Source organism: Corapipo altera, unplaced genomic scaffold (genome assembly GCF_003945725.1).
Source record: "Corapipo altera isolate COAL_440 unplaced genomic scaffold, ASM394572v1 66, whole genome shotgun sequence".
Lineage (NCBI taxonomy): Eukaryota > Metazoa > Chordata > Aves > Passeriformes > Pipridae > Corapipo > Corapipo altera.
The window spans coordinates 5,859,788-5,884,534 of record NW_020884924.1 but is presented as its reverse complement, the minus strand read 5'-3'; the positions used below and the strand labels follow the sequence as shown (position 1 = coordinate 5,884,534).

Below are 24,747 nucleotides of genomic sequence, written 5' to 3'. Positions count from 1 at the left end.
ATGTAAACAGGAAGAAGCATAATTTATTCATTCTTATCTGAGGTATTTATCTATATCAGCTTACTCTATCAAACCCTAAACAGTCCAGCCCAGATCTGAATCATCCAAATACACTAAGTCTTTTGCAAACAGAGTCAAGAGCTAATCACCTTCAGGTTAAACCAGTTCAAATTTATGTATCAACACTGGTGTTGGTGAAACTTGCGGAGGTATCTCCCCTGGATAAACAAACTAAAGGCTATGTTAATTCCAAGTAGCTTCCCCATCACAATAAAAGATAAATCACCCATTTTCTTCCACTAACGCTTACCAAAAATTCTTAAATACACAGAATTAATAACTAGTTAGGATTCCAGAAAAGCAGAGAGTTGATCCTATCTTCTAACACTGGTATTTCAGACCAGTGCCAGCTGAACTCCAGCAGTGACAAGCACTGCACACTATTACTTCAACTTGCTATTATTCCTGCTTGCATGACAGCTCATTTGTCTCAATGAGTCTGCTCTTGCCTTCAAATTATCTACGGAAAGATAGAAGACACCTACCACATGCCCTACCCACTGCCATTCTCTCACCCCCGCTTAGCCCGTGCCAATTTTTGTCCTTATCTTTAAAAGCAGCCTTCATGAATCTTCCTGCCAATTTCATGAGCTAACACTTGGCTTAGTTACCCTCAAGCCTTGCTCTGCTCTAATAAACACTAGCATTTAGGCTACCGAAGTCTGCCAGTTTGGATCTGCAGGAACATTGCTGTTGCTTGAAGCTGAAAGACAAACTTTAATGCCCACAAGGTATCAACATCAAATACAAAAAGAGGTGCTCCAAGAAAGCAGTAATTTCACTGCCAAGCAAATTCATATCCAACCACAGGAGCTGTGGAAAAATTCTTTGCCCAACAGAATAGAGGGAAGTAGGAGACATCCATTCTGCAAAGCTACAGGATGACTGATACGGAACACAAGTGAGTAAATTAGAGCAACTCAGCCTTAACAAATACAAAAGCTGAATCAAACATTACATTTGGAATATGAAATATTTGGTTCTTAACGTAACTGACAATTTAAGTAGCTTGTGCAGAACAATGGGTTTTGTGCCATAGAGCACTGATTAAAGAATTAACCACACAGACACAATCAAATCTCTGTAATGAAGTAAAAAGTGCCTGGTAAATATTAATAGCACAGTTGTATAAGGAATAGTTGTCAGGGGTGTGGGCAGTTTCACCTCAAAAATTATGTTTTATGATCATCTTCCAGGGTCTGTTTCTGACTGTGCTAACTTCACTGGAAAAGCACAACCCACTGCTGACTGAATCCCTTAGGACTGCAAGGCATAATCTCAATCCATTGGGAAGACAAGCTCATTTAGCATTTCAACATAGCCTAATGCAACTTTACCCATCCAGGAACAAAGGGCATAATTTGCACTTAATATGGGCAGAACTGTGTCCTGGAAAACACCAAAGCTCCAAAGTTCTTCAGGATTGTGGTGGATAGCAGAGTACAAGCTCCAGCTGCAGCGCAGTAACCAAGAGGCTTGGTAGGAAACACAACAGCATTCCGGAGCAACTGAGAAGTAACACTACCCTGCCTAGCCTAGTGGTAAAACAACTACCACACTGGGTACTCACACTTCACAAAGGGTGCTGAGAAATTAATCTTGGAAAAAAGTGACAGGAGAAAAAGTCAGATGCCTGAGCAACCTGCTTTCTAGGACCAGACTCTTGAACTAGCTACATGAAGTTAGGCACAGTTGGACCTGTAAAACTACACAAGAGTCTCCAAAAGGCAGTTCTTAAAATTTCATATAAATTCACAGAGGTTGTAAATCACAGTAACAATTATCATTAGTAAAGGTTTACTAGAAAAGCCAGAACAGAGTTATCGCTAGAAGTAATTGTGAGTTTTCTCTCAAACTTCATATTTGATTGGAAAATTACTGGGATAAGAACCTATAGTTATTCCCACAGATACCCAAAAAAATTTTAAAAAAAATTAAATAACTCCTTTAAATTCAAAAAAACCCTTCAAAGGATTTAAGGTGCTTTTCCCCAGAAAGTACTAAACTTTGCTAAGTGAAAGCCAGAAGGTTCTTGATGAGAACATACTGGGCTATATATACATAAAATACTGGGCCTATTTCATTAAAGCAAATGGCTTCTCTCTTCCTATTCTTGTCTACTTCGCTACTTGTCTACTTCCAACCATCTGGTTGGACCAGATGATCTTTTAAGGTCCCTTCCAACCTATGCTCTTCCATGATTCTATAACTTGAAAAGCTCATGTTTAATATTGGATCACATGTTGTTGCCTGAGACGCAATCTGCTCACATATTCAGTTGTCTTCCTGCTAAAGGGTTGTAATAATTGGTATTTGATAGTATCATATGTTCCATTATCACGCAAGGGGGGGGGGGGGGGAGAGAGTAAAAAGCCATTGGCTTATTTTGATTCTAAGCAGAGGTTATTTAAGGACATTCCAACTAATTGCAGAACCAGATTCATAAATCTGCAGAAGTTTTGCAGGTAACTATGCACAAAAGCTGTCTGAAAAGCAGCAGCCTTGCCTACTGAAAAATACGCTTGGACAGACTGCAACTTTAAAGAGCTCGGATATTTGCTGCCAAGTGAGCATAAAAGCAGGAAAAGTTTAAATGACAGTGAGCTCTGTCACAGTAGAAGCAGGATGGGACTTGGAAAGTGTGAAGCAATCTAAGGTTGGCTGTTCCTCACTTCAAGGAGGAAAGCAGCAGGTGGCAGAGTCTCCTGCAAGAGGGTTCATCCCTGACAGGCTGGGAAGTGGAGGACAAGGGAAGGACTCAGAACTGCACCTGCCTTTTCTATGACCTGGAAAATACTCAAATGAGAAGGTAAATGACCTTCTTCTTCCAAGTGTACAAGAAAGATGAGGGGCAATCTGGACTACACCAGAATTCCTTTAGGCTAAGAATCAAACACTACAAATTATTGCATAACTACAGCATCACCACCAAAAATCAGCTGGTTTTGAGGTAACCTGCCAGTGCCAGCACTGTTTCCAGTAAAAGCATCAGCAGTTCTGAAATTATGTTCCTCAATCTGCTTTACAGATCTCCCATTCAAGATTTAGAAGGCTGCATGAGATTCACATTCAGGTTTTTCTTCAGTTTTAACTAACCCTGAAGGGAGCAGATGAGTTTTCACAGGGGCCTGTGATAATCGTGCAGATAAAACGGTAATGATGATCCTTTGTGACTTGAAACAAATTTGAATCCTGCCAAAAACTTCAAATGTAATTATTGCTGCACTGATCAGAGTGGAAGTAAATATGCCAGAACATCTAGAAGAGTTGCATACCAGAAAATGTTTTTCAAACACTAAGCCCAACCAGAGTAGTTTGAATATTTTAGCAAGAAACCATAAAAAGATTATTTTTCATTTCTGTCAGGTCGCCAAGACTACAGCAACTCCTAAGCACCCCCACAACAGAACTTTTGTTCTGTGTGAGGCATTAGAGGAGATGCCTCAAGGAATTATAAGCAGACCACTCATTTGGCTATCTTGATATTCATGGTTGAATTCCTCTCAGTTTTTGCTTGTCTCGAGTCCTGGAGGGAAACTAGTAGTACTCACAACAAGGACAAAAAAAAGCAAGGAATTTGACAGAAACAGCAGAACTGTCACTGGAACCACAAAACTTACCCTGCTTCATAGGAAGCACAGATGGGACACGAGTGATCTTTCCACAATGTTAAAGAACTAAGATCTCACCACGAGCAGCCTGAGGAAGCTCCAGGTATGCAACATGCAGATATCCCGCCTAGTGCAAAGACTTAAAACCTTATTAAATGAATATCCACAGCCACTTGCTTTGGATTCTGGAGTAAAGCTCTTTATCCCAGCAATGGAAGACATATGGAATACATTACCATGAGAAGTTATAAAATACCAGCTCATTATGGGACATAAAAGTACTCGGGGAGAAAAAAAAAGCCTCTCTGCAGCTCTACAGCTGATTAAGTTGCAAGTACTCATTATTCCCCCGTTTGAAAAGTACAGCCAGTAAAGTCTGCCTCTAAAGAACAACTTAAGACATTACCAAAGTAAGAGCAGGGAAAAGTGTTGACATAAGAAACATGTTAACTTCTGTGCAGTGGGTCTTATTTTTATTACTAATATTGGTTTGATGGAATGAAAACTAAAAATTCCTCACAATCTGCATGGTGCAGGCAGCCCGGCCAGCTAGAGAGACTGCCTGCCCTGAGTTGTCTTGAGTATTCAACAGTGGTAAGAGAGGCTTAAGTTATTATTTAGTAGGAATACTGTCTTAAGTTCGAAACTTTTCAGAAGTGACTGAATAACTCCGAGTCCCTAATTTAGGGATGTATTTTTCCTGCTACAGCTGGTCAGCTACAGAGGTCGTCATCCTCATCTGCACACTGTTGGGCCCCTGGCCTGAGGCCAGCATTGCATCAGCCCTACCACATCAGCTGTTCTGCGCAAGCTGTCCTCGAGCCCTTTCAGACAAAACAGGCTGCTTTAGTTTCTTGCTTCTCTTTTTGAATGAGAGGCCTTAGGGACAGCTCACGGTGAGTAGTTCAGCATGGAGAGAAGAATGGCACGCAGGGGCCAGAGCTGTGACACAGTGGCTGCTGCTAGAGAGGATGTGTAATGAAACCCACCCACGACTTTCAGCAAGTCATGTCAGAAATAAGATACTTCACAGGCTAACATTCTGTGAATATCAATTCTTGTGTGCATTGGAGAAAAAGAACACCTACCATTCAATTTTTAAGATTTTGGTCTGAATCCACTTGGGAAAGCAGGGCTATTTCCTAGCTGGTCAGGTGAAACCAACATGGTGGGTGGCAGACCCTCGGTTCACACCTGAAGCACGTCCCCACCACCCCTCTGAATTGAAATCAGGAACACCCTGCCTGTGAACCAGCAAACTGAGACTCAGTACCGATCCCGCCTAAATGTAAGTGCAAAGAGGCCTCAATTAGCTCAAAACACTGAAAGCCCTTGAGTGTCTTTGCCCACCTTTTGGGAAACTGCCACAATAGCTGTTGCTGAACCCTTACTGCCAGATCATTCAGCAGATTTCAACTTTTGCTCAAGCCCTTTCACTGAATACAGATGAAGCTACTGCCTCTGCCTGTAATGTTTTTGAAGCTTCTCAGTCATGTAAGGCTGCTTCCCTTTTCATTCTTGTCAAACTAAGGACAGCGATGATGACTTCAGGCAAGGCCCAGTGCAATGAGATGTATAAAAATAAAGCAGCAAGTTGGATTTAAAAAGAAAAGGAAGGGGGGCAAAGGAAGTAGAAAAGCACAAGTAAAACCTCTGAAACTATTTTACTGCTCTCATTTTTATTTGAAACTATGAAGAAAACCCACTTACAGTTACATGCTTATTAGAAGTATTTTTCCTGGTGAAGGTCCACACTGTCATAATTTAAGAACAAAGGCACAGAATTAGCAGCTTTTATGTTTAACTAAGACCAAGGATTCACTTTGTAGTCTCTACCAGCAGGATGCTTTTGCAAAGGTAACAGACCAAGACATATATATATATATATATATATATATATATATATACACATGTCAATCAAAGTTTCACCTGGCAAACCATTCCAAAATCAGCAGTTGAATTTTTCGACTCAAATCTACTTAGACTTGTAAAGATGCCTGTAAGATTTAACACGAGGCTGCGGATAGATTCAGTACTGCTCTGTCAAAGAGGGACTCTGTCACCATTATGGTGTTCTTAAGGGCATGTAACTATTAGCTTAGTTACACAGTTTACTCATACTCCTCATTTTGCTGCACTTTATATTATATGGGCACTGGGGGAAGCTCTGAAGTAGTTATGTTTCTTTTAGGAATTAGCAATTCAAGCTCCACTATTTGAAGGCTGTTATCTCTCAACCTGAGAAACAAAAGCAGACCCCAAATGTTGGATTTTACAAAACTATATTAACTTGGTTTTTTTCTTGAAAGAAATATTCAGCATGAGACAAAACTGGCAAGAGTAGAAGACAGACAAGCCTTTAGTCTTTGTGAAACATGTTCCTCCTACTTTACAGGAAGATCATCCTTAAAAACAAGCATTATCTCTATATGATATGATACAATAAAACATAGTTACTAGTTTAATAGCAATAATTCTGTCTTCCACTTAAAAGTAAATCCTCACTGGAGGAAAGGTTTGTATGTATTTCATAATCCAGAAAATATCCCTCTTCCCCCACTGAGACAGAGTTCAACGTTTGTTCACTTGATCATTTGCTGTATCTTGTTCTCACATGATTCACCATTCTGCACACAGGAGCCCTAAAAATCATGGTATCAATACTTCAAAGGATATCACAGGCAAAACTTAACTAAAATTACTTTTCTGAAAAGCTTTTCTATCAAACGTCACCTATAACCATAGAAAATTACTGCAATAACTTTACTGTCAAAAACTAAATATCAACTTACAATAAGCAAAAGCTTCTGAAAAAAACCCTAACAGTGATTCAGCAGAATTCAAGAGCCATTGTTAACCAGCACAACTCCTACACTAGGACAACTTAATAAGAGCAACAGGCTAAAGTAAGACATGCAGTGGTGGACAGGACACACTTGCAATTAAAAGCAAGCAAGCAAAGTGGAAATTCATCTGGATTACTATGCAGAGGAAGCAAACCCAAAGCCTTGGAATTAAATTGTTCTGACTGTAACAAGTGAACTCCAGATCTAGCTGTTCCAAGGTGTTTTGACAGATTTTACAGTTCAGCCTGTAGAAGCAAACCTCCAAAACACAGATTCAACCCCAACCAACTGAAACCCCACCTGTTTTCAAATTCTTCATTCCATCTATCCCTACAGACTACTCCTGCACCTCACATTCAAACTCTGAGACCTATGCATTTCCATTCACTTCACTTGTCTGCAGGAAATCCAAGCAAGTTAACATGCAAGCAGGTTTGTTTATTTCAGCAAAACAATGAGGCTCTCAAGGTACTTGGGATGTCTCAACTTCTGCTTGCAATGAGCTACAATGGACTGTAGGCTGTTATGTCCAAACACTTAATTTTGAAGCTTGAAAAGGGAAGAGAGTCACCTGCTTTTCAGTAGGAAAACTTAATAATAACTCTTCTCGGAAAGCCCATATGACACCTCTGTATGGAGAAATAACTGAAATATCCTGAAAAGGAACCATCAAGAAAAAATGTAATTTTCCTCCTGTGCTTTAAAGTTGTAAAGAGATACAATATTGGTCAAGAGGCTTCCAGCAAGTATTACCTAAACCAACTTTCCCATCTTGAACTTAGGATTCATTTCAGGAAGCTACTGAATAAATTCATAGTGACATCATCTACCAAGTATTTTTGCTCAAATTAAATTTAAAACAGAATTAGTCTTACACTGGGAAGATTTGTACTAGTATCTGATCAAATTCCTTACATATATTTCTTTAAAAGAATACTTTAGCAACACATTTCAAACTATCCCTTATTACGATGGCCTCAAGAAACTCCACTTTCTGAACAGTTTTTAATATCAGTGTACAGAATTGTAAAAGGTGAAAATGCAATAGATGAGGCCAAAAGCACTAGGCCTTACAAACTTGCCAGTAGTACCATGATTTGCATGACAGCATGCACAGCTTCTGTAGGATAGGACCCGATGAATGTTCAACTGATCTTTTCCCTTTCTTCCCAATTCAGACCCCATAAAGCACAGTTGAACAGAATGCTGGAGATGCACATTTATTTTTTGTGAAGTCATGCAAAAATTGAATTCTACTTGTTATATTCCCGATGCACAATAAAGCCACAAGCACAGTAAAATCCCTTGCATCCCAAAGGATATTTACTCTATCTAAAGCAATTGCTGTATTGGCAAAAGCTCTGAGCTAACCAACTGTTTTAGGTAAAGCTGGAATCTTGATGGAATTGAAGAGCAAAATTACACTGATGACTCCACTGAAGTTAACAGCAACTTTCAGGTTTTATCAGTGTTAGATGCTCAGCATGAGGCATGGCAATGGAAGCTCAAAATAACTACTTGAACGCACACTCCTCTGAGGAGGAAGAATAACAGCCCCTGGCAGAAGTTCGTCTGTTTGTCTTAGTACTATGACAGAAAGACAGAAATCCATGCTCCCTACCAGCAAAAATTGAGCAAATCTCCACACGCCCTTGCACATACCTGCCTTGCCCTGAGGATGGAAGATGTGGGTAGTCAAATGTTTAAAAAAGCTACAGAGGAACCCATATGCATGCTAGATCAAGAATTGTTTTGTATGAACTCCATACATAACACAAATGTCATCTTTCAACATATTCTAGACTAAAATTCCACCAACCGCAAGATGATAAAGCTATTTTGTGTGTTAAATGTATTCAAGTACAATGATTTTCTCCTTGCTCTTTCATGAGAAGAAACAAATCAGGTATTTTACATCTCTAAAAGCATGTAGTATTCTAAATCCTTGTTAAGGTAGAGCATTTTAAGTACGACACTTCTACAACAGTACCAGCACTGTACCAGTATTACTGTATAGATCAAAATCTCAACTCAAGATTTATCACAGGACCCACCTGATAAGCAGCTTACATCAAAACAATTCTGTACAGTATTGTAAGGCTATTACTAACACATCTCAACCAGATCTAGTTTAAAAAAATCACAAATAACTGATGTGGAACAATACCAAAATGTATAAGCTGAAATGTATATACTGAAACACATAAGCTGTCCAGTCAAGTGCCTCCAAAGCTTGAGGATAGCCTTGCAAAGAGAAGGCTATCCAGAATGCTGGATTTGGAATTGTCAACACCTACAATCAAAAGCCATAATACCTAATAAATAAAAAAGAGGAACTAGTAGGTAAGGATTGAGTGACTGCTTTAAGATGCAGAAAGACAGAAAAATATAAAAGCCAGAAGAAATAGCACAAGCAATTAGTCAGAGAATTATCTGTCATTTAAAATTCAGCTTTATTAACATGAGATTTCCAAGCTATGGCTAGAAAGAATTCTGGCTGAGAAATGTCCTTATAAGTCAATCTTACTTATACCAGTAGTCAATATTTGTGCGTGCATGTGATTTTATATAGTATGCTCACACAAACCTTTCTTTAAAAAAGTTAGTCGAAGCAATAACCTTTTTGGTTTGCAGCTTTGAGTTCAGTAAGTAGCACAGAGTACATATCCTCCAGTTGCCTCTTCTCCCCCGCCCCCCACTCTCTCCTACAGCTGTGTAGTTAGAGACCATTCCTAACTAAAACCGTAATAATTTTCACTTCTCTCTTATCAGCAAGAGCAGCTTCAAAGAATCACACAGAAGCCTGGATGATGGAAAAGGAGAGACTGGATCTGCAGATACCCTTGGAAAGCTTCACTACTCTGATTTCTGCCTGCTTATAGTCATCCACGTTGTTTTCTTGCTAAAGAACACATATCCTTTGAGTCACTCTAAATCGACTTCTGTCATTCAAGTGTTTGCTTTTTTTAAATCCAACAAAGGTTGGATTATGCTAACATACATTAAACACGTATGTCAGCATTAAAAGGCAACTTGTGTCAAAACTCTGTACTTCAGACTACATTTTGGGGGGGGGGGGGGGGGGAGGGGCAGACCAAGACAAAGGAAGGAAACCCTATTTTATAAAGTGTGAAGAAGGAAACAGTGGAGAGAGATGTATCATGAAGAAACATGAAAGGGAATGTTTTCCCAATGCCTTTCTACCCTTGGAAACAGGCAGAGAAGATTTATCACTTGCCCACAGATATCAGGTTTGACACAGTTTCTTGTCTTTTCTACCACAGAGACTAGAAGTAACTGGATAGCATATGGGAATTGTCTAGGAGTGCACGTCATACGGTTTTATTACAAAGGAGAGGAAAAAAACCAGAAAAGATTGGCTTTTTCCATTCCCTTTTTAAATTAAATCAACCATCACACATCTGAGTCATCCCCAAACCCATCAGTTTTCTGTCCAAAGCAGTCCAAGGGTCTGTGAAAGGACAATCACAAGTGTTAGCTCATAAACCTGACTACACTCTAAGGTTTCTTGTTTGATGCTACACATCCCTGAAGGAAATATATTGAAAATATCCACACTTGTAGCAAGTGGAGAAAAAGCCTGTACAAAGGTCCAGTTTTACAAGTACACAGTCTGATTTAAAGCTCCTGAAGCCTCAGGAAGTTATCTAGGAGAAATCAAAATAAGTTCATAAATTCAGCTTTGACAAGAAAGTGAGCATGCTAAAAACAACCTCAGGAACTCGAAAATTCATCAGAGCGCCACTTTCACTCTGGTTCGCGATAATTTTAGATAGGGATCCATAAATACCCACCATGAGTACTTTGTACAACACTAGTAGGATCAACTTGAAGCTGAGGCTACTTGTCAGAGTTTTCCCTCTCAGTGAAAATACCCAGAAGAGTCTGAAGTGCAGACCTATCTATGAGAGGACCCCATCTTGAAAACTGAGCAGCTTCTTTACTGGCACTTGAATCCAAGTTCTCTCAAATGCCAAGACAGCAGTCCAGCTGGACAGTGTTCAGTGTAATACACAGCACAACTAAGTCCATTTAAGTATATTGATTGTGGTCAGACCATAATAGTATTTCATTTTTCTGCCATAGGAATGAATGTTTCTTCTACCTTTGGAAAAAATATCACAGCTATATACAGACACAGTAGTTAAACTGTTTACTTTGAAGAAAGCAGAGCAAAGGAAACTGTTCTACCATCATCCATCCTTGTCCAATACTAGCATCTAAAACCAAAACCACTCCCCTCCAATGCACATCACTTGAAAGTTCAGCAGATCTTAATCTTATTAAAATTGTATTGAACCCTCCACCCTGTAATCACGGGAAAAACCTAAAATATGCAATATCTCATTTAAGAAACCTCTCCATTTTGATCCACCCACTCTAGCTGACCAATTGTCTTAAGCGCCTGTGTCCTTACAGAGGAAGGGGTCATTTGTCTTTCTAAAAGCCCTTTCACAGGTCAACTCCATGCAGAGGAATGCAAATGGCCTTGACTTTATGACCAAGTACCCTAATGGCAGAAATCCTCTCCTCCTATCTCACCAGACTGCTTCACTGAACTGAACAGAGTTCAGAACAAGAAAAGGTGGATCAAAATTCATTTGCCTCCCCTTTCCAGAGACCTACTGTGTGAGTGGACACAGCCATATGTCCACAATAAAGATCACTGCTAAAGTTCATCTCTCTACAACATACATGAAGCTTCACTGTCAGAAAAATGTCAGGAGAAGTCCGTGATGCTCTCTCATTCACAAACATTTGCAGGATTAAGTTTTAAAAGCATTTAGACAGATTTTGAAAGGAATACTTCCCAAAATACTATCACCTTGATTCCTCTGCCCACTCACCCTCCTTTGAGGGAGAACTGAGACTCCTAAAGACTTTTTTTTTTTGACACTATCTATTTACATTCCAAATATCTTCATCTCCATCTCAGCAAGAAAGGAAATGGTCAAGGATACTTGCAGCACTTTAATTTATAACATCACAGAAACAAAAACTTGTTTGGTGAAATTTATTACTAGGAGCAAAACAGTAATTAATTTTAATGACAAACTGTTTACTTTGCACAAGGGAAGCACGTTGGGTAGAAAATGCCAAACACTGCCAACCTCCAAATTGATATCATTCTATTATACTTCAGATCAGTACAACTCATATTGTTGATGTTTTGGGTTGGTTTTTTTAAATGCAAGTTTCATATACAGTATTTCTACCTTAATGGATTTAATAAGAAACCCTAATTTCTAGGCGTTTTAACTAGTAGATGATTTCTAGATAGCTGGACAGATCAAATTTGGCTACATAAGGACAATGAGACTTAAACTGAAACACCATAAAATTATTCAACGTAATGTTTTTTATGAAAAACAGTCAAATCATAGAATATGCTGAGTTGGAAAGGACCCATCAGGATCACCAAGTCCAACTCTTGGCCCTGCACAGGACATCCCAAGCATCACACCACACCATGTGCCTGAGAGTGCTGTCCAAACACTTCTTAACTCAGGCTTGGTGCTGTGACCACTTCCCTGGGGACCCTCTTCAGTGCCCAACCACCCTCTGAGGGAAGAACCTTTTCCTGATATCCAACCCAAACCTCCTTTGACTCAGCTTCATGTCATTCCTTGTGCCCTGTCACTGGTCAGGAGAGTGTAGAGCACAGTACCTGCCCCTCCACTTATGAAGAAAACAATCAGTTTTATTTTCTCCTATATTTCCTTCATATTCTGCATATGCACAAACCTAAAAATGAAGGATATATTCTTGAAAACAGCTTCCCTTAAATCTTAAGTAAAACTAAGCAGGAATAGTAGAAAATACTTAAGTTGATACATTGGCTAGCATACTAAGTGTGAAGGCATACACAAGGAGATGGCACTCTAAGAAAGAACACTGCAAAAAGAGGAATTAGACATACTATTTTTATCAGCAGCAATTTAAATCAAGCCTGATGTTCAACAGCTGATGACACTCACAGCACTCTGCTGGATACAGGGGACTCATATAAGTCCCCAGAGTGGGTCCATTACTCTGCCCTCACTAACTTAAATTGTTGGTAAACACATCCCACGGCATTAGGCAACAGGTCAAGTTTGTCGAACCCCCCCAACAATACCAGTTCACTAAATAAAATAGGGACCAGCTGCTCAGTCAGCTATTGCTGCCCAAATAGCTGAATTTGTGATAACCGAGTTCAAACTGCTCTAGTCACGCTCATGGGGGCTGTGAGCACACGCATGCATATGTGCATGTGCTGGTGTGCGCATACAGGGAGCAGGATGAGGCCCTGAGAGCAGGCCTTCCCTGGCTGGAGCACTGAGCAGGCAACCCACGCCTCTACCACCAGCAGAAGCACCTCTCCAAGACCTTGAGGAATCAACTGCACAGCAACACAGGAAAAAAGCAGCCACAATCATCAAAAACTGCTTTCAGCTTCAAGGGACACTGGCATCAGTATTTCGGTTTTGCTATCAAACGCAGATGATGAGAGAAAGGCTTACAAACAGTCTTACCCCAGTGGAACACCTGCCAAGGTTTAATGGGAAGTAGGAATGAGAGGGAGAATTGCCCCTCCAATGCAGGAAAACGCTTCCCCCTGTTGTCCTAGTTTGTCTTGTTCAATGTCCTACTCATAAATCTGAGTTTTTGTAGTGGCCTCCCACTGGTTTTTGAAGCGAAATAAGCCAGTGACCCAGAAGGTAATTAAGGGAAAGGAAATCTGTAGTTTACCTCATCCAGTTTGCATTTTGCATACTAACTTATAGTATAAAAAGTTGTTAAGACATACTTTCCCTTCCTGCTTCACTAAACTATTTGTCATTATAATTGTTAATATAATGTGAGAACTCACTAGGTGAGTTTAAAAACACTTTGATTCACATTTACTTTAATTGTCTTTTTCCTACAAAAGCATACAGTTGTCTTGACTGTTCATAAATAGAGTGTCTTTGAGGAAGTATGACAACTGTACTCAAACATTTATACAACTTAGCATTTCAGCAAAAAAAAAAAAAAAAATCACTCCAGTTTCTTGGCCTCTATTCTCAGTGAGACTTTTTTCCTATAATCACTTTCTTTCCAACTACTTGAAATGTTTTCACTATTTCTTTTTTGCTACCTTCAGGGTAGAACTCACCGCTGTCTCCACAAGCTGACTTCAGCAGAGGTTCTTGTGTTCCCAAGAATGACATGAACCAACAAAAATCTTGTTAGGAAGGCTTACTGCGTAAACCAAGATCACAGTCATGTAACATGGCAGAGATCCTTTTCCTGAAGCTACCTTAAATTCATAATTAAAAATTATACAAAGCACATTACTGGACTAATGCTGAACCAGGAACCAAGAGTGCCATATTATCAGTCACAGTAGCTTGACAAATTTTTATGTTTGAAGTAAACAGCGGAAAGCTTGTCTTAATAAGCTTTAGGAAAAAGGCACTCAAATTTGTAGGACACCACCGAGGGAAGTTGGCTAGTATATTCTAATACTCAGTAACATGCAGAGCAAGCCAACTAGAATTTGCTACGGAGACAGAACTGACCACTCCTCCAAAAAATAGGCTTTGTTTGAATTAGGACTGGGAGACTCAGAGATTTCGGCTCAGTTAGTCAGCTGGCACTGAGGTCTTGTCTTACTGAACCACGAAGTACAGTCTGAGGACCCCATGTCAAAAATCCTTTGACTATCTTTGGAAAATAAACTCATCAGTCCACCAGAACCTGATCACTAAAGGAAACAACTTCTTTTTTTAATTAACTTCTTAGTTTCCTAATTGAGAAACTTTTTTATTCAAAGTCTAATCTGAAAGAGATATTGGTCTTATCAGCTTTATTTGAAATAGTGAAACCTATATAACTTAGTAATTTTAAAATAAGAACATAGATCATCTCTGAAAAAGATTGTACTGGGATTTTTATTTTACTAGAAGCAGTTACTTCATAATGAACATGACGGTGATCTTTTCCAAGACATTTTAAGCTAATGCAAAAAGACATTCTGAATCCACACATGGCATTAAGTTTTCACCACATAGAACCCAATGCATGGAAAGAAAATTCTCACGTTCCCTCAGTAAAGTTTGCTTGTGGAAAATGGAAATTATCTGAGAGCACTGTGCTAGGCCTTATGATACTAGACTGAAACCCAAACTTCTTACCCTTGCTTTTCTTGTATTCTAAAGTTTATGTTTTGTTTACCATTTCAGAGGGGGGGAAAAAAAAGGAAAGAGAAAAGAAAACACACAGGCAAAATTACTTTTAAAGTTTCCTATGCAAGCTGCAAGTGGAGCAGCTGTGTTCATCCAACACTCATTAAGGGAAAAATCTGTTTGAGAACAAAGTAAATACAATTCAATAGTTGAAGTCAGACTTTCCTCAAAATCTATTTGCAAACTTCACAGTCCTAACTATGTACTGTCACAATGATAACCTTGGCACAGTAGCTCAGGACTACTTCTACATTTCTTGGAAACAGTTGCAACAGTGAGTTTCCCCATGACAAAATATAATTTTCCCAGAGATGCATCAGACAGGCTCATAACTCTTCTGTAAAGGAAACCTGTTGAAAGGTAAAAATGTGACAGCAACAGTTTTAGAGAGAGATCTGGTCAGAAGATCGCAATGATGAAAAAAGCACATTCAAGAAATCTGTCCTTTCAAAGCATTCCTTATCAAGTCACCTTCAGTTCTACCTTCACAACTCAAATTAAAAGATTCCCATTGAATAAGGCCATTTAGTGTACTCTTCTAAATTCCTCCTTAAGCTAAAGGACAGTAATCCTCCAAGGCAATACTAAATCTATTATTTAATGAAAACAAAAGAGGAACAGAATACATTTAAGACACATTTCTCTGAGGTATATTACTGAAAGATAAAAGATGCTATCAAGTACAAGACTTATCCATCATGGCACAGATAGCTTCTTGCTCCAAATTTACCCTTGACAAAAACAAAGACCATACCAGGTTGCAAAACAGGGAATGCTACAGGCTCCAAGGCTGCTACATGCTTTTCACCTAACCAGAATCTCTATCTCTGGAATACTGTCTTGCTATGAGGTTTAAAAAAACCTACCCAGCTTCTACAGAAGAAGCATAAAGCCACAAAACCACTTATTGACAAAGGACAGCTTCAAGTTATTAAAATGATACAGATACAACCAACTCCCATATATTATTTGAGTTATTGTCTCCTCTCCTTGAGAGTTAGCCAGCACCGCAGGGTAGCACATTTTAAGCAACATTTTAAAGAGGACAAGCCAACAGCATTATACCAATCTGTGGAAAAAAGTACATCCAGTCTTTATCACTAGAGATTCAATCTTCTGGTACTATTCCTCTAGTACAGCACGTAACATAGAAGTACACAGAAAGGTAAGAGAAGCCTGTGAATATATCAAATATAAAAATACTCTGCCACCAGACCCCTTGAAGTGGAACTAACACAGATTTGTCTAGAGTCTGTAAAAACCTAACAACATTGAAAATTAGGGTGGTTTTTTTTGTTTATTAATTCCTTAGTTTAGGGGTGAATTATGAAACACTTAAACTTTTTTCTAGTAAAGATGCAAACTTTCTATAGGCAGCCACTAGCATTTTTATCTGCCCCTCAACACACCACTATGCATCCCTGGTCCCATTCTCCTCTCTCTTCTGTATCCACAAATAACATTTGTATCCGAATAACATTTTGCAGCCTGCAATTATAATGCAGTTCGGTTGATTTTTTTTCTCTCTTATTTTATTAATGTATTATCCCAAGACTTGTCATCCCACTGCTCTGAAACAAAAATAGTACACTTCTGAAGAGAACCGAGCCACTTGTTCTTATAAAAAGATTATCATGCCAGTACAAAGGTTGTTGTTTCTAACCGAGTTACTCAAGCATCCTGCAATAAGCCATTCAGAAGTTCATCGTTATTTGTCCAAACAGATTAGTCATATTAGTGCTGAAGCAATGGCGTTATGTAAAAGACTGCTTCTCTCTGATCTGCTTCATTAGCTCCAAATCATATTTACAAAATACAACATGCTACTTCAGCATGTCTGCAGCAATCACCAGTTAAAACAATTTCTTTTATCATAACCCATGATATATGAATACATGGGTGGCCAAAGTATAGCCCACAGGTGCTGGGCTCTCAAAACTGCCTGCTCATTTAAGAGCACAAAAGGTAGAGCCCATGGACACCAGGAGCTGTAGCTCTCATCACTTCATCTGTTTTAGTGAGTTTGTACAGAAGGGTAGCCCACAGACAGACAAAGGCAGCAACAATGTGCTGCTCCATTTTCTAGAAATTCTGTGCATTTATATCTGCTGATGAAACTGAGCCATTCTCCAGTGGACAGAATTTAGATACTTATTCAATCTGACAGAATCAAGCTATTTAACAATGGAAGAAGAGCAGGGATGAAATAATGGGACTAGGATGTTATGAAGTGGAGAAGAGGTAGAATAAATACTGACATATCCCATTGTAAGTCTCAAACTGACATTATTGAGTCGGCTTTGGAAACTAGGACAAGTGATCTGAATCATGACAAAAAGGCTTTCAAATATACACTGTCTGCTCTTTGTTTGGATTTGAAGAAAGCAGGCAGCTTCCCTGAACTGGTGGGTACATTCTCAGAGCTCCTCTGTTGGGAGTCATTTTCAATTTACCTATTTAAGATGGAAAGTTTTCCACAGAAAACAATCAAGGAAGTTAGCCTCTGGACTTGTTTGCTGTGAGAAATCACACAGGTTATGGATGTGCAGTCAGCAAGGTACAGGATGTAGGCCAGACAGAATTTACTGGAAAAAAGATATGCATTATGGTTTATAGGGTAATAGTATATCATATCTGGGATCCTAAGCCTAGTTCCCATAGCTCACTACATGGTGAGCAGCGGGGGTAGAAGGAAAGATGTAAGATGTATATATCTTTCACAATAAGTAAATGGCAAACCAGCTTTGTGGTTGTTTCACTATCTTATACCGTCAAGAGAAAAATATGTTCCTGCAACTGGTTAAGAAAATTCACAGCTCTGGGCCAGACTACTCTGAAAAATTTAACCAAAGCACTTCCCTTCTTGCCCATTTATGAAGCAAACAGTATTTTCAAGATCACTGAAATTTCTGATTCTTCATACCAGCACGAGACACACAACAGCAGCAGAGCCTGGACGCCTGTCCCTGCTGCTCTGCCTGCCCCACACACCAGCTCAACTCAATCTCTTCTACCATGAGAGTCTCAAAGACACTGGGACCCCAAACCTGGCCTAAGCCTACTTATCTGCCTATAGGTCTTCTTAGACGAGACTTAGTACTTTCTCACATACATATTTGTGTGTATTTAAGTTCAAAGAAGGGGGTTGGCAGAACCATGAAGAAGTTACCACATGAGTTTGCATTTAAGCTGGAGTGTGTGCTGCTTGAAAGAAAAACTCTCTCAAGTCTACTGCATTAACTGCACAGGAATTATCCCTACCAAGTCCCTCTATAAAGACCATGATGTTTTTTCAGTAGATGCAAAAACAGGCAAGAGCCTGCACTGTGAATAAAGACATATTTTCCCAAAGAATCCTTGCTGGCAGTGGAGGAGTTAGTTCCACTCTTGTTTCAGCACTCAAGAAAGTAATTCCTTCCACTTCAGTTTTTATTGAAGAAAGGAAATGCTGTTCAAGAGACAAGTGAATAGCTAACGGCGATCACATTTTTGAAGAAAGCAACATTTTTCTAGCGGGTGCCCATCCCTTGAAGCATTAAGTGCTGCTTTCACCACCATCTATAAACACAACAGGGTTAGAAGTGCCTAAATGTGCAAGTCACTGGTCCTCAAAAAAACTTGGAAAAAAGGTTCTACCCCAAATCCTGTGTCTCCGTTCCACATGCATGGGTTTCTTTCCTTAGAAGACCAAATCCATAAAAGGCAAGCCATGCAGTTTCAGGATTTCCCTATCTATGATATTAAAACCAGAAATGGAACTTCATACTTGGTGCTTGTTCTTTTCATTTAGGTTGACGAACTTGGGAAGAGAAGAAGTAGCATCAGATTTTGCTGGACAGTGATTCAGGACTACAGGGGCAAATACTATTTCGTTTCACAACTTGCACAGATTTTCCATCCTTCCATTAAAGCATAAGACTACCCAGTTTAAATACTCCTATATACAGACCCTGTCAATCCAGCAACTTCAACCAGGTTACTGTACACAGCAAGAAGAAAATACAAAACAAACTCAAAAAAACCCACTCCAAACCCCAGAACAAACAAAACCCCAGAACCCTTTTTTAAAGATTATTTATAAAAGGGACAGACATACACCAGGCAGGCATCTTGAATACCAATTCTCTGACCAGACTGGTTATTTCTAGATCAGTCCTTTTGTATGTTCTATTCTCACAGTCATATGAAACTATTTTCCACAGGACAGACCCTAGCACCTGGAATACAAACCCTATGCCAGGTCACATGATAGCAAGGGGGGAAAAAAAGTAATATTACACCAAAACTAATCATACTGTCATAGACCCTTCCTCACTACAGTTTCCCACTGTTTCTTTTTTTGTTTGTTTGTTTCCCCATTTTCCTACCACTAATATGAATTTCCAAAGTCAGTCACCCCAGTGTAAAGCACCACAAGGCTTTTAAGATGTCAGGGTCTTAAGATGCTCAGGGTAGATCTGTTTTAAGGATATTGCTTCACATTTGCAAGTGTTGTTTTTTGCTTCTTAGCCCATCCTGTAGAGCACAAATTTTGCTGTCCAAGATTATGTTGACACTGTCCTGCAGAGATCACCACGATGGCACAAAGTTCTTTCTCAGGAGCAAAGGAGCCAGCAATCCTCCACCATGCACAATGGGGGATGCACTCTGTGATGAGAAGTGGCACTCAAGACAACAGGTAATGACACCCATATGATTTCAGCTGTTAGAAAAGGATACAGATGGAAGCCCCCTTTGCAGACTGCTCTATGTGACATGATAATGTGCTACTTCAATCTTCAAGCATACGAAGGTAACTATTAAACTCTAACAAGCAGGTGAGAGAATGAGAAGTCACCTGCTTCAATATAAAGTTCTCTTTGAGAATGATTGCCTTCATCTCTTTGCAAAGCCTACACAAAACGACACAATTACACAAAGTTAGAAAGCTTAAAGTCAGTGTGCCCATGTTCACTTCTCAACCAGAAAACAGCTCCTTACTTGCACACTCACTTTTCTACTTGCTCTAGAAACACCAGTGGAAAACAGAAGCATTAAACAAAATAGCTCCATGCTCAGATGAAAGATGTCTTTACTTCAAACACGGATGAGATTCCACAGCACATGTTGTGGTTTTGAGGAACAGAAAGCAAATCTATCACTTGGAGACAGATAAGCCTGTCTTCTGAAGGGCCTTGATGCTGACAAACTCCCGCAGCTAAAAATCCTGTTCAGATAAAGTTTCTTTTCCTGAACTAAGCTACCTCAAAGTTTAGCATGAAGTATGTTTGCAACAGAACTTCAAAGTAGCTGTATACAAAATAGAAATAAATCACCTTTCCCAAGTAAAAAAAAAAAAGCCTATGTGTAATGCTTAGTTTTGATGAAAAGAGGGGATGGCCCCGCTCACCCCTAAGTTTATGGATTATGCAAGAGCACAGCCTTAAAGTTAGGAGCACAATGTTTTATTAAGAACTAGACAAAGCTATTTTCATTCCAACATAAAACTAAACTTTTTCAGTAAGGCACAAGAAAAAGGAACCACCTGCAAATTTGAAGTGTCTCGACTACAAATCTTTGTCTATGGTTTCCTGGAGACAACATTCTTCTGTAACATTCATAAACCATCATTTTGTCCCCAAATCCCTGTACATTCTTAAGCCAGAAAAAGAGTAATGAGTCACAGTCATAACCTAAAACAAGATTTCTAAAACCACACTGGCAACTTCAAAGTGGTGGATCAACTTCACCACCTTAAAAGGGAAAAAAAAAAAATCCAAAAGCTGAAGGCTGCTGATGTTCAGTATTTTCAGAGCTACCTCAGATGCAGCATCAGCAAACACTGCCCACACAGAAATAGCTGATCCTCTCCATAGCAGAGGAAGAAGAGCTCTCAGCTAAGCAGAAATGACAATATTGCTCCTCAAAAATCTCACTTGAATTAACACCTATTGAAGCCAGAGAATACACAAATTCAAATACATACAATCCTTATTTATGTCACAGCTAAATGGGAAATAGTCTACTCAAAAGCAAGTGCAACTAAAATTTTGTTGGTTTGAGTTGCTCCTGTCATTTTACCTTTTCTCTGGAATCCTTCCTCAGAAACTTTGGTATTTCAAACCAATTTCAGCTTAAATTTAATATTGGTCTTGATGGTAAAGAGACTATAACTTTTACGGACTGAAAAGACTTGGATGCTGTTTTTAAATTACATGAAATCCCACCCAAGTCCCATTATCTTGTGGTTTCCTTTTTATATCTAAATACAGCAGTGAAACTTCATCATCAGAGGTCAGCTGGAGGATGTTTAATCTCTTTTGATTTCTTAGGTTTTATTCTTAAAGCAACAAAAGGACTATGGCATGCAAGGACATTAAGGGTCACACACCACACAAGGAGTACAGGACACCAGGAGCAACTAAACAGTAAGGAAAAAACCCCACAAGTGCATCTCAGCTGCAATTCACTATATTGCCTAAAATTAAAGTGGGGGTTAAGACACAAGTCTGCTCTCCTCTCTCAGTGTTCCCACCAAAGACCTGTCATGTGAAACATTATGGATGTCTTTCTTCACTCAATTTCCACAGCTATTACTGAGGAACACAGACAGAAGTAAGTCCACAGAAGCCACATCAACATACACCAAATGAGTGGCATGACATGCAGGCAAAGAGTAGAAACAATAGTACCAGTGAGATACTTTCTCACAAGGTGAGAAGGTTAGGTATGCTTTGTGAACAAGTATCAAGGCACCAAAAGATTTAACAAGGGTTAGCCAAGTTACATGGGAGGAGGGAAAAAAAACCAAAAAAACCCATAAATTTTTTTCCTGAATTCTTTTTCAGCAGTAGTTTCATAACAATGTAAAGGGAACTGCAATGACACATGTTTTGTTTAAAAAAAAAAAAGTATATTCCATCTTGTCATATAAATCAAAAGCTTACTGAAAATACAGTAGAAGTGAGTATAGGATAAATTATTAGGTGTAATAAATTAAAAGGTTAAATAATGTTTTTAAAATAAAATAATAAATTTTAAATACAAAAGTTTCTATTTATTCCACTTACCAAACAATAAAAATATCTGATTAACAGCTAGTGTTAAACAGTTACCGCTCCTGTGATACTTAGAACACCTAAACATTTTCAGCCTCTCAAAAAAATACAAATTTACTGCTCTTTGCACTCAGACTGAGTTTGCCCATTTAATTTCTAAGGGCTGACAACTTTCCCATGTCTCATTTTTTCTAATTAAAACTACAATAGATCATGACTGTTTAGGATTATTTCAGCATTTCTCCACATCCATACAACAGCTTGCAGCATAAACCACAACCCCATCTCCCTTGAACGGAAAGTCACTTTCACTGCGCGGGAGGGAGGGGGAAGGAAGAACTAAACCTCTGCGTCTGATAACGAGTTATCAATGTAGCAGCCTGAGAAATTTTTTTACATTACAGTCAATCTAATTCATCTTCCTGTGTAAGGGAAGAAGTTATTTTAGAACTGACATGCTTTTAACACTTTTGAAGACAACTTTTGAGGCAGTCAACTAATATTTTAAGTCGTTTCACATTGAAGCAATATACAGGGAAGCCACTCTTAAAACTCCTAGCACAGATAAGCATTTGGTATGTTCAACATCAGCTAGAGCAGACAGAACATCAAGTATGCTAGTTACTCAGTACAACATACTTTCCATATTCTAGGAAAAAACAGTGCATGTTTATGCTGTTGCATACATTAGGCAGTCTAGGCTGCTCTACTGCTGCTACGGGACTGTTTTGTCAACAGTGATGAAGCTCTGTTAATCTTTTAATAATATTTCAACAGTAAAGCATGTAAGCTAGGTCTCAGAGTAGCATCCAACAATGTTAACAGGAGTTTTGCAAATTGCTGCAGCCACTTGGCTTTACATACAGGCAAGCAGAGTCACGTGGGCTCTGCAGAGAGGTGACTTACATCTGGCTCTTTCTCTTTCATACAAGCAGTTTAAATGGTTTCACCACAGGGTTGCTATCTCCTCAGCTCACCTCTGCAACACTTTCCCCCTTCCTCCCTCCAATTCCGAAAGATTGCTCACTCAGTGGTTGCTTCCCTTTACAGGGCTGATCTCTCCATGAAATGCCTAGTATGTTGTTCCTCAACGATAAGAAATTTCAAGGGAATGGTTAACTTTAGCAATACTGAAACAGAATAAATGCAAACATTGCCCTCATGTCCTGCTCCCCCACCCCCCCTCAAAATGTCTGTGAATTCACTCCATATACAGCCATCTCGCATACTGCCTCTGCACTCTGAATACAAGATTCCTTTAAGGGTTCTTCCCCAAACCATGGTTTCTTGACACCATGAGACCAGTTAAGCAGCAGGATCATCTGAAGGTATTCTCATCCCTTCCGCCCTCGCTTCTACAGTTAATTTCCAGTGTTCCTTTCCCTTACCACCCACAGCCACGACAGTACACTTGTTTGTGGGAACACACAGTTGGTCAGACCATGAAATTCTTCTGCTACAAAACAGCTTTTTCTTTTGAGTTTTTTTAAGCTACTGTTTCTCATGGAATCCTTTTAGAATCCAATACCTTGCCCATCTCCTTCTCACCTTGCAATTTCCACACTTGCTAATTGCAGGTGACTTCCCTCACATGTTAAAATTCAGAGATAACACGTCAGGCAGCAATCTCATGAACTGAATACTTTCAATATAAATCCCCATACTAACCATAATCACTACACAAAGTCTCATTCCATTTCTCCCAGCATATAAAATTATACCACTGCAATCAGTCTGCAGAAGTGATGGCAACGTGGGGTTTTAAGTGGAAACACTAGGCGAAGACACAGGAGAAGCTTCCATTAACTGGACATTTAGCATGAAAATACTCAGGCAGCAAGTTCTTCAGCTACAAATGATTAGTCATATGGTCATTTGCACATCAACATCCAAATCAAAGTCTGACAATTGAAGTAACCTTTAAGATCTGGGAACAAACTGAGAAAAGGTAAAGAGTAACAACCAGCTGCATGTAACATACCCAAACCAAACGGGCTAAATCTGACTGCCAAAATACCGCTTAGGGCATGTACAAAGTGCACAGTGCAAACTACAGTCAGGGAAACTCCCAAGCACTTCCACAAAAACATTTTAGATTACAATGACTTACCTATAAAAGAGGCTCACAAAACCTACTTCAGATAGTGTATCAAAAAGGAAGAAATCCACCACAAGTCTTTATTACACTATAGATTGTACTTACTCGGGAAAACTTGTTCAACAAGTTGCTTGCCTATGAAACAAGGTATCACTAAATGTAGCAGCATTAAAGTTAGTACATTCCATACCTTGATTCCAATGGAAGCCTCTTATTCCTTGGCAACAAAAGTCTCCATATTATTAATTTCAAACAAACAACCCTCCCAGTTGATATACCACACCAGAGAACGCTGATTTAAATATGTGCCAAACCTTTCTCTGAAGTAGAAAGGCTGCTGAGCTGAGAGGCCACTCTGATGAAATGAATAACAATACAGAAGGTTACTTTACATGAATGTGCTAAAAAGAGCTCATGCCCTGCTTTTTGAATGCTCTCCAGGCTCCCTGCCCATAGGTTTAGTGCCCTGACAAACGCTGAGCCACAAAAGTGTGCTATTGTATTAACTGAGTAGGAGGAAAAACAACAACAGCCTGGAATGTCACCGAAAAGCAAGGCCATGGAAGTTGAATGTAACAGTGTAGCATCTCCATCAGATAACTCACAGCAGTCTGACACCATCTGGTTCCTTCAGGTAAGTATCAGATATTTAAACTTCCATTTATACTGGATTAATAAACACATAGATTAACAGATTGAGTTTGTATTGTTTGTATAAGAACAACATAAACTAAGAGGAGACTTTAGGATACTCCTGCCTAGGTAACGCGTGTCCTGGTAGGGTTATTTTTATGCTGCTGTAAACAGACACATTCCATTCCACCTGTGGGGTCAGCAGCGGCACCTCCGTACTCCCTCATCCAT

At 39.3% G+C, this 24,747-nt stretch overlaps 1 protein-coding gene across 2 annotated transcripts in view; it reads right to left on the bottom strand.

Moving 5' to 3' along the window:
* Positions 1-24,747, bottom strand: part of PHLPP1 (PH domain and leucine rich repeat protein phosphatase 1) — a 132,659-nt gene that overhangs the window by 61,349 nt on the left and 46,563 nt on the right. The window contains exon 1 of one of the 2 annotated variants that reach the window (XM_027657467.1): positions 4,461-4,566. The exons of the other annotated variant lie outside the window; for it this stretch is intronic. The gene's annotated coding sequence lies outside the window, so the exon portion shown is untranslated. Of the gene's footprint in view, positions 1-4,460; positions 4,567-24,747 lie in introns of those variants that run through there. 2 annotated transcript variants of the gene reach the window in all.